The sequence below is a fragment of the Anoplophora glabripennis genome, unplaced genomic scaffold (genome assembly GCF_000390285.2).
Source record: "Anoplophora glabripennis isolate ALB-LARVAE unplaced genomic scaffold, Agla_2.0 scaffold183, whole genome shotgun sequence".
Taxonomy (NCBI): Eukaryota; Metazoa; Arthropoda; class Insecta; order Coleoptera; family Cerambycidae; genus Anoplophora; species Anoplophora glabripennis.
In genome coordinates, this window is record NW_019416293.1 from 824,347 (window position 1) to 834,797 (window position 10,451).

A 10,451-nucleotide genomic window follows, 5' to 3' on the forward strand; every position below is an offset into this window, starting at 1 on the left:
TTATATGACAGGTATACTATGTTCCGGCGTCTAAACAGATGTACTTATTAGGGGCGACATTATCTAGATCAAAGATATTAGGGCAGCAGTGTCATCATATTTAAATTAGCGAAAAGGAATATTATACATTTTTAGATGGTAGATACTAACCACATGGTGGGATCACCCCACTTCGTACTACCGCGGTATTTAATTGTTCCTATTAGCATTTAAAAGTAGCGATATCAAAATATTTATCTCCTATCTTGTTGTTTTTAATAGGGTGTTTAATTGTGTGTATTATATTATTTGAATATCTTCCTTGAAACATCGTTGAAATCGGTTCATTTCCTGTATATTTTTAGGTGGTAATTATTTTACACGTATTTATACGCACGCCCGTTAAACGGTCGTTGAATACATTACGTATCTTAATCTTTTATTATTTTTCTTTTTTTTTTCAATTGGACATTTCCAACAATATATTCATAAAACTAGTTGAACCCTGCCACGCTTCGCAGTGGCTATTTCCCTAATTTTCCGGGCAACTTTTCCAATTTTTTTTTTTTTTACTAAAAACAATACTAACGGAACTAATAAAACCTTATTTTATCAACCACCATACATAATTACGTTCGGAAAGTTTTTATTTTAGCAAAAACAACTGAGAAATGTATTTTTACACTGTTGTTAAGTTCATGCCCCTCAAAGCTCTATTTTAGGTCAAATTTTGTTTCTCGTTTATATTAACGATTTGCCTTTTTCCATTGGTGAAAATTCATGTATTTTGTTTGTTGATGATACGACACTGGTGGTTACCCCATGTCAAAAATTGAGCAATGACTGTGTACCGACTGCTGGAAATTGGCTCCCTACAAATCTATTAAAATAAAACAATACCAAAACACAGAATTTGTTATTTACTTCTGATAAACGAGCTCAAAAAGCTAGTGCCGAATTCCTAGGAATTATTTTGATTTAAGTTGGTCAACACAAGTAGACAGACTGCTCAAAGTTGTAGTAGCAAATTTTTTGTGTGAGGTTGCTTCAATATTCTCTCTCAGAGGATACTTTAAGAACAGTGTATTTTGCTATAATTCATAACCACTTAACTTGCGGATGTACCCTATGGGACCCCTTGTCAACCGTTATTTAGGCAATAACGTATCATGCCGCTGCCTTGTAAAAAATTTTTTGAAACTATTGCAAATACACCGTAATAGAAGCAAGTTTCGTAAACATTATGATATTCACTCGTATAATATGTACCACGAAAGCTGACGAATTTGTTGCGAACTTTTCCAGAATTAGTATCACTCAAAATAATAAATTGAACATTTCTTTATATAACCCCAATGCACGTCATTTTAGGGGTTTTAACGTGGATGTGGATAAATTTTGTGGATAAAGTTTTAACGAGTTCCATAAATTGTCTAAAAACTTTTTATTGAATAACTGTTTTTATAGTGTTTATCGTGTGTGACTAAAAAAATGTACTTTGTACGTAGAAATGGTCAATAAATATTTACTAGCAATATTTACATGTCTAACTTGGGGCTTATATTCGATCTAATCGCCACTATTCTCAATAAATATAATATACAGGCGGAACAATAACATTAATCTACCTTATTTTCATTCTCCAAGGACATATAAATTAGGTAATGTTCAGCCACACCTAGGCTGCTAGGCGTCAAATATCAATGCAACCGTGAATGTGATAAATAGTGGTCACATATACAAATACGTACCGTATCAATCAATAAATCAGATTTATACACGAACATTAATTAATATAATAAACGCATTTTGAAACAAGAATGTGGCTTAGTAGTTAAGTTAATCAAATACCGCTTAAACGATTTTATATAGTAATGGTGCTTCACATCCTCATATTAGTTTTTGAAGAAAAATAACACATTCTCCTGACATTATAAGAGACTGATTAAAATAGACACAACACCGTACACAACCACCGTTCCAGACACTTTTATGAAAATATGATTTTGGAAGAATGGATTTAATAATAATAGGTAATAATAATAATAATAATTGTAACAATAATAAATGTTTACAGCAGACCTGTGAATTACATAGATATTTATTAGGTATAAACAGTATTTAGTAAAAACTGTAAGTGAATAATACCCAGAATATAAAGCAATAACATATTAGAATTTAGTAGAATAATAAAAAGACACATAAATAATCAAAAGCAATCAGGATAGAAAAAAATAATCATATAGGTATACATAAAAATTATAATACCATTTTGAAGGGTTTCCAAAACCGGCTCTCTGTATATTTGAAAATATAAACACAGTACTGTATATGATTTTAACACATAAACATCGAAGGAAGAGGTGACCGCAGACGTTGATTTGTACCAGAAATATTATATACAAATGTGACATTATTCCTGACCCGTATACCGACGTATATGAAATGAAACCACTGACAGAAACTTTATATCATATATTATTAATAATTTTATGCAAATAAATTATGTGATGTACTTAACAATTATTCAGACTAATTGTAAGATAGGTATACACATTTCTATTGGGTTAATATCCAAACTGTTTGAAAAGCAAAAACCTGCAAAACTTGCTCTGTATCGTCTCAAAAGACTGAAGACTGGACGTGTATATTATAATAAGGTTAAGGTACCCACACCCAAGGATGTTATTCCTTATATATGTTATATCCTTGACCCACACCATGCAGGCATAATCCATCTTACTACGAAGACACGCATAGTATAAAATTTTTATCTTTGCAGTATCATGGAAGTCTCTGGAATTTCTTATTACAAACCCCTTAACATTGTCAAATCATTTTTGGATACTAACTCAAAATGTTGTCGAAACTATAATTTTTGGTCAAATGTCACTCCAAAATCTTTAACAAAACTAACTCTTGGAATCTTAACATTATTGATACTATAAGCACAGCTTAGAATTTAAACGGTGTTATTGCAATCCGTTCTGAATATTTTACCTTTTAATAAAAAAAATTATATAATGTACTTACAGTGTTTTTTATCTTATTCTCATACGAGATTCTATTTCAAGTAAGAGTACCTACCTAGATGAACAATTATCCTTTTCGTCAATCTGTATAATTTATTAAAAATAATAATCTCTGATATATGTATGTTAACGATTACTAATGTTTCTTGTATTTACTTGAATAGTTTTCAACTGCCTCTTAAAAATAGAGGGAAAATTATTATATTATGGAGGTATATAATTTTGTGTGCCACATATTTCATTATTTCCAATTTATGCTTTATTCAGCTAACTCTTACAATTAGATACTCCCTTCTAAGTTCTAATAATACACCAAATACGTCCACTTAATTCGATCAGAAATAATAGAATGCTAAATTAAAACGGTTATACCTAATGCGTTAGCAACAACTTTACTAATACTGGTTAATATACAACTGACCTTGAAACTGGCAACTTCATCAGTGACCAATTTCTTATAAAATCAGGCCCATTCTTTTTTTAATTTAGGTTACCGTGTACTTCGTAACTGGACAGCCACAATGATATGTCATTATGTAACATCGAATTTTAAACATGAAGTAAGATCGAACTTTGTTTAGGAGATATTTTTAAAAAATTTTAAAATTTTTTAACGTCGTAATAACCTTTGTTGAAATTTATTATTTACTTCAGTGGAGTATTACAAATTATGGAACAAAATAATAAAGTATTTTTGTAACTGAAGCCCGATCTGAAAAAAAAGTTATTTATTTCATGTTTAAAATCCGATTTTGCATATGAAATTTCAATTTGACTGCACAGTTACGAAACACCTGGTATAAATATGACGTCTATTCAACAAGAACCCACGTATTTTCTGTCTTAGACTGATTCAATTATGTATTTTTTTTTTTTTTCGAAAAATAGTTATTTACCTATATGATGCCTTTAGTGATTTTTAAAACAAATTCTCCCTAGAACCATCCCGGTGAATTAAAAACTCTCCTGCTTAATATGCACAGCGTCGGGATTTGTTCAAGAAACTCTCAGTTGATATATTCCCAGTTGATAGTCTGAAACGGTGCGCCACTTTATCGGTCTTCGCGTGAACAAATGAGACTGCGCCTCGCCCTAATGGCCTGGACGTGATTGCCTAATGCAAGGTACTTTAAGTAACATATCACCCCGTCCTATGTGGAAAATGTCACCCTTAAGCCACTTACGTGAGACAATCATGCAAATTTCATAATAACTTAAATGTCGGTCAACCGCATAAAATATATTATTCAAATTGAATGCAATCCTCCAAGCCAAATCTTTCGAGGATCTAGAATGTTTCCCAGATTCGTAAACAATTTTAATCTAACTACACCTGCAATATTTTCTATTTCGTCTATCTTTGAAAAAAATCACTTTATCGTATAGGTTCGTACCCCAATCCACAGAAATTTAGGTAGGATAGGAATCTAATCTAAAAAATTCTAAATCAATAGGTATATGTATAAGAAATTACAATACCTACTAGAAAATTTTAATTTATAGCCCATAGAATAATAGTTTCGTGGAAACAGAAAAGCCACAAAAACTATTCTCTTTACATTTCTTATTACTTATAATTCGAAAATTCCGTCTTACAATTCAGAAATACCTAGTCGTAATTCCAACTTGTTACGCCAAAAATTTTAACTTGTTCACATTATAAGAATACTTTTTTCTGACTTACAAAGCCAAATTACATATATGTAGCTGTCAATCGCAAACTAGAATAATAATTCTTTGTTCTAGTTTTTCGTAAAGTCGATTTAAATTTTGTAGATACTGTTTCCAATCAAGACAATGTATTGTATCACTATTAGCCAGTTAATCATTTGGTCAAATGTAGCCGTAATTATAAGTGCACGACCATAGCTGCTTATTTGCATATTAGAATACCATGATCTTCACGGCATAGCTCTATTCTTCTCTATAAGAGAGAACGATAATTGTCGTCATGAATATTAAAGATTATTCGTGACATCGAATTCATGCAAGTCCTTAGGTAATTGTGTTATAAATTAGTAGTTATAGGTATATACCTGCATTTCAGTGTTTCTTACAGGACGTTAATATAATTTAGAATATTTTTTTTGTTTTAAAATAAATATTTTTCCATAGACAGTTATTACGTATAATTCCGTAAATATACCGTTACTAGTGGATTGGTAGAACTGATAAATTTGTATTAGTAAATTTTGTATAGGAGGAGAGTACAAGATAAACAAGTTTTAATGAGAAAAATTGTTTACAATTTATTTTTTTTTTAATTTTCCATCAGATTGCAAAAATCACTCAAACGACACAGTTGACGATTACTTTTATTTTTTAGAATTTCTAACAATAGAGAAACGATTTCCGTATCGATTTATTTATCAAAATTTTACGTATCTACTTAAGATACATTAGGATGGCCCAAAAAAAACGAATATTTTTTTTTCGTGTCTATGTTAATTTATCATGTTTTAAGAGCCCCCCTCAAAAAATCAGTTAAAAAAAAAATTTTTAAAGGTCGCTCAAGATTTTTAAAAATTTCCAAACTCGTTAAAAACTAATTTTTTTTTCATTATTTTATCATTTTCTATATTGAAAAAAATCTCGATTCTGAAAATTTCAAATCGATATTTTAATTTCTAAAGGTCACTTTTTAACTTTAAAAGTAGTGTACCTAAAATGTTTTCGAGCGATCTCTAAAAATAAATATCAACGAACTAATAATTTTTTTTATTGAATTTAATGAACAGAAGAATAGAAATAAATCACGAGACACTTAAAAATTTCTCGAGGCAAAATCTACAAATCTTCAAGCTACTTACCGGTAAGAAGAAAACCACTGGATATTTATTAAAAAAAGTTACGACCAAAAAAGTAATAGATTCTAGAATATGAATATAACTAACACGATTTTAATTTCATATTGTCTTTCTTGACAATCAACTTTTGCTTATTTTTAGTCACTTACTATCGAAATAAATGAAATAGACCTCTGAGTTTGGAAACTGCTATTAAGAAAACGTAAGGGGCAAAAAATTTGAAATTTCGACCATATATCCCCCCGGGGTTTACACAGACGAGCCGGCGAAGCAAGAAGAGCGCCAGAAGAAAGGGCCCTAGCCGGCGGGGCCCAGCCAGGACAAAAGGAGGTCCCACAAAGCGCCTACACCGGCCGCATTTGCGGTCGGGGTAGACGACGGATGGGGCCCACCTACGAAGGCTGTCCAGGCCTACACGAGATGAGGCAGGATAAAGAGGGATAATCCCCCNGTTATCCCATTTGTTAGTTATTAATGAAAATGTTGAAAAAATCACGGTTTTCTGCATATAAAATTATTGGTACCTCTCACTTTAACTCGTCGTAATTTTTTTGTTAACTGATAAAAAAATTCCAATTTTTACTGACGATAAGTCGAACTATTGTCTTTAATACTGTAAAGGTCATTTGTCTCAAAAGGTCTTCTTTTTTTATTTTTAAGTAAAACAGAAGGGAGTGCTATCTCCGTAAATATGGCGTTCTTTAAAAAAAGAAAAAACTGACATAGGTAGCAAATAACTATAAACAACAATTTGAAAAAATATGTTAAAATAATAGTTATAAATATGATATTCTTAAAAACAGTATCGGAATGGTCAATTGCGTTCACGGTCCGATGCAGAGTATACAGTATAGCCCTTATAACTGTATTATTTTAACAAATTTTTTCAGATTGTTTACGGATAGCATCCCCTTCTGTTTTGCTTAAAAATAAAAAAAGAGCTTTCGAGACAAATGACCTTCACAGTACTAAAGACGATAGTGCGACTTATAGTCAGTAAAATTAGAATTATTTTTGTCTAATTTTTTTTCCTGTTATACGTTTTCAAGCGACCTCTAAAAAATAAATATCAACGAAGTAACAATTTTTTTTCATTAAATTTGATCAACAAAATAATAGAAATTAATTACGAGACACTTAATAAATGTCTCGAGGCAAAATTTACTACCGCACTGTGAGTATCAAATATTTATAATTTTTTAATTTTTTTTAAATTTTTTATTTTTTAGAGGTCGTTCAACTCTGAAAATTAAAATAATTATGAGTGACCTTTAGAAATTAAAATATCGATTTGAAATTTTCAGAATCGAGATTTTTTTCAACCTAGAAAATGATAAAATAACGGGAAAAGAATTAAACAAAAAAAATCAATTTTTGACGATTTTGGAAATTTTTAAAAATCTTAAGCGACCCTTAAAAAAATTGTTTTGGGCTGATTTTTTGAGAGGGCTCTTAAAACATGATAAACTAACATATTTTCAGAAGAGACACGAAAAAGAATAGTTTATCATTTTTACTGAAAATAGCGGGTAATTTACGTATCGGATTGTTAACGTGAAAATATAAACATTAGACTGTTGACTATTCCTGTTATACTGTTTTTAAGCTTTTGAAGAAGAAACTACATGGAATTTTAAAAATTATATCTGCTTTTATAATAAAGGAATGGTAATTCTAAGATTGTTTAAGCTTGTTAACTAAAAGTTATTGCCTACTTATTAAACAAATTATTATTGTCCTCGATAATCTATTAATGATTAATAAAATCTTTATTCTCTTTCCTTATAAGACTGTATGTACACAAATTGGAGCCGTTCCTGAACAATCGGGCGCGAGGCCTGTTAAAATATAGGTCCAGCGTAAATTATTAAACAACACACCTTGAAGCGTTGCCGCTAGAGCAAGAGCAGCACTTGCCGGGGTACCGTTTCGTGACTTACGCTGGGCGATATTTTTTGTACAAAATCCCGTCCTTAAATGGGAGCAAAGTTGCGTAATCAGGGGGACCAACATTATGCCTCTAAAAAATCTAGGCTAACATGATTAGTGTTCGAAATATTTGAAAAAACCGAAATTTCGGAAATTCGTTTTTGTTTCATTTCAGCCCTATTTGGGGTGATATTGAAAAAAAAAAGAACACTTTCTCATGGACACTTTTTGCCCTGTATGGAATGGCATAATCAATTTTTACGACCCTAGAAATTTTATTACATTTTTTGAACGCCTTCATGACCCTCAATATTGTACTGCCTCGGCACGAACCAGATTCAGACGTTTTGTCTCGAAAAATTCATCTTCAGTGTATTCGTTCTAAATTTATGTAAATTTTTTATTTTCTTTTGTTTCTTGAATTACCGTACACTGTAAGTGTCGTTAGACCCTGTGAAATTCATCTAGTTATATAAACTATTACCACCACGCGTTACAATAAAACATTTATTATTACCATCACTTTTGCGTCAAAATTAAAACATTATTACAATTTTAATTTTATTATGACAAATTAATTCTTAAACATGCATATGAACAACCAAAACGCCAACAGATTACTATTCTTTAAAAAATTTTAGTAAATATTCAAAAACATTTTCGTTTTCGCAAAGGTTGAAAATGAAGATCAGCGGTAATATTATCGGAATTTATTATATCTGTAACCGCAACTGTGAAAGAGCATATCAGTTGTATTTGTATGAATATCCTGAAAAAAATAGATCGGAATTTGTTTGAATTTTGAGCACTCAAGAAGCCTAAAAATAACTATGGACACGGGAATAAAACTATAATAATGTTTTATTTTAATGCGTGGTGGTAATAGTTTAAATAACTAGATGGATATCACAAGGTCTAACTTACAGTGTACGAATAAACAAAGAAAATCTAAAAAAAAAATTTAGATAAATTTGGAACGAATAAACAAGATAAATTTTTCAGACAAAACGTCTGAATTTGGTTGGGGCTGAGGCAGTATGGTATTGGGAGTCGTGAAGGCTTGCAAACATTGAAATAAAATTTCCAGGGTCGTATTTAAAAAAAATGAAGTTGGTGATGATCCCGGAGAGACGAAACGTTACATATAAAAATTGATTATGCCATTCGATAGAGGGCAAAAAGTGTTCTCCTTTTTTCAATATCACCTCAAACAAGGCTGAAATGAAACAAAAACGGATTTCCAAAATTCGGTTTTTTTCAAATATTTCGAAAACTAATCATGTTAGTCTTAATTTTTTAGAGGCATAATGTTGGTCCTCTGATTACGCAACTTTGCCCCCATTTAAGTTATTTGTATCTCATACCGTTTTCGAGATCCGTGTAATAAGAAGCGAATTTGAACAGCCTGTATATATCAAACACTCATTGGTATTGTAATAAATAACAGTTGTTGTTATTTTGATAATGCCGAAACTAAAAGGACGATGAGCGATTGGCAGACAATAATAATTGTCAAAGTGAACAAAACTGAAATAGAAACATTACTGCTTTTCTAAATGACCATATTGGCTCCGCTCGAATTGTAGGTATATTTTTTTACATTAATTGCGTTACAGGTGGAATATTTTCCCTATTTTGACTCACGCTAAAGTTAAACCGACATGAATCAGACAAGAAAGTCAGTAATTATTAATTTCTTCCACAAAGTGTTTCGCAAATAAATAACCAAAAAGCTAATTGAAGGATTCGTTTCCGGTTATTAAATATATAAATCATTTCGTACCCCCTTAGGCGTGTCTCACATAAATAATACATGTTCATTGGTTGGCCCAGGGCTAAGTAAAATTTTGAGTGCATTCTCGTAGAAGGTGTTGCCTCTGAAAGCGACAACCGTCTTTAAAACTAATAACTAATTATTTGTATAGGCCTAGCGATATTCAATAATATAGAAGTAAATCAAAATTGGGATATCATATTAAATGGAAGTAGAGAAATACCTGTTCCTTAATTACTTTACTATCAAACAAAACATGTTGAAAAATAAAGCGCATAAAAACTGATAGGTAAGTATAACAGTAAAGCACTTTAATTACTTATTTTGTTCATATAGAAATTTCAATATGACGGATAAACGAAACAACATAATTTAAAATGTTAAATTATGTTGTTTAAAATATAAAATTTTAATTTATAAATTAGGTAAATACCTATAATTTTTCTGTCACATACCTATTTGAATTAGAAGTTTTCGTTTTATCCGAAAATTATTGTTGATATTTTTAACAATTATATGTATAGGTATAATACAGAACTATCAGTTCGAACTTTATATTGTTCTCATCGTGGCGGTATAATATCCGATGACCGTAATCTTTTTCTGGAAAAAAAAATATGTCTAAGTACTTAAACATGCGAGGGTTTCATTAATATTCATGCGTTTAGTGATTGATGATATTGATAAAATTTTTCCAACCATAATTTCTATTTTTACATATACGTACGTGATTTGCGTGCGTGAGTATTTTGCACATTCTATGAATAATTGGTGGAATTAATTTTCAGGTCAAAGGGTAACAGTCATCATGAGATTTTCTGCAATACAAACATAATATCACTTGCCTATAAAGGCTTTCAAGTTATTCGTTTTAAACAGACATCACTTTAACTGAAAACTTTTCCAGTTAGCTAACTTGTAATTAAAATG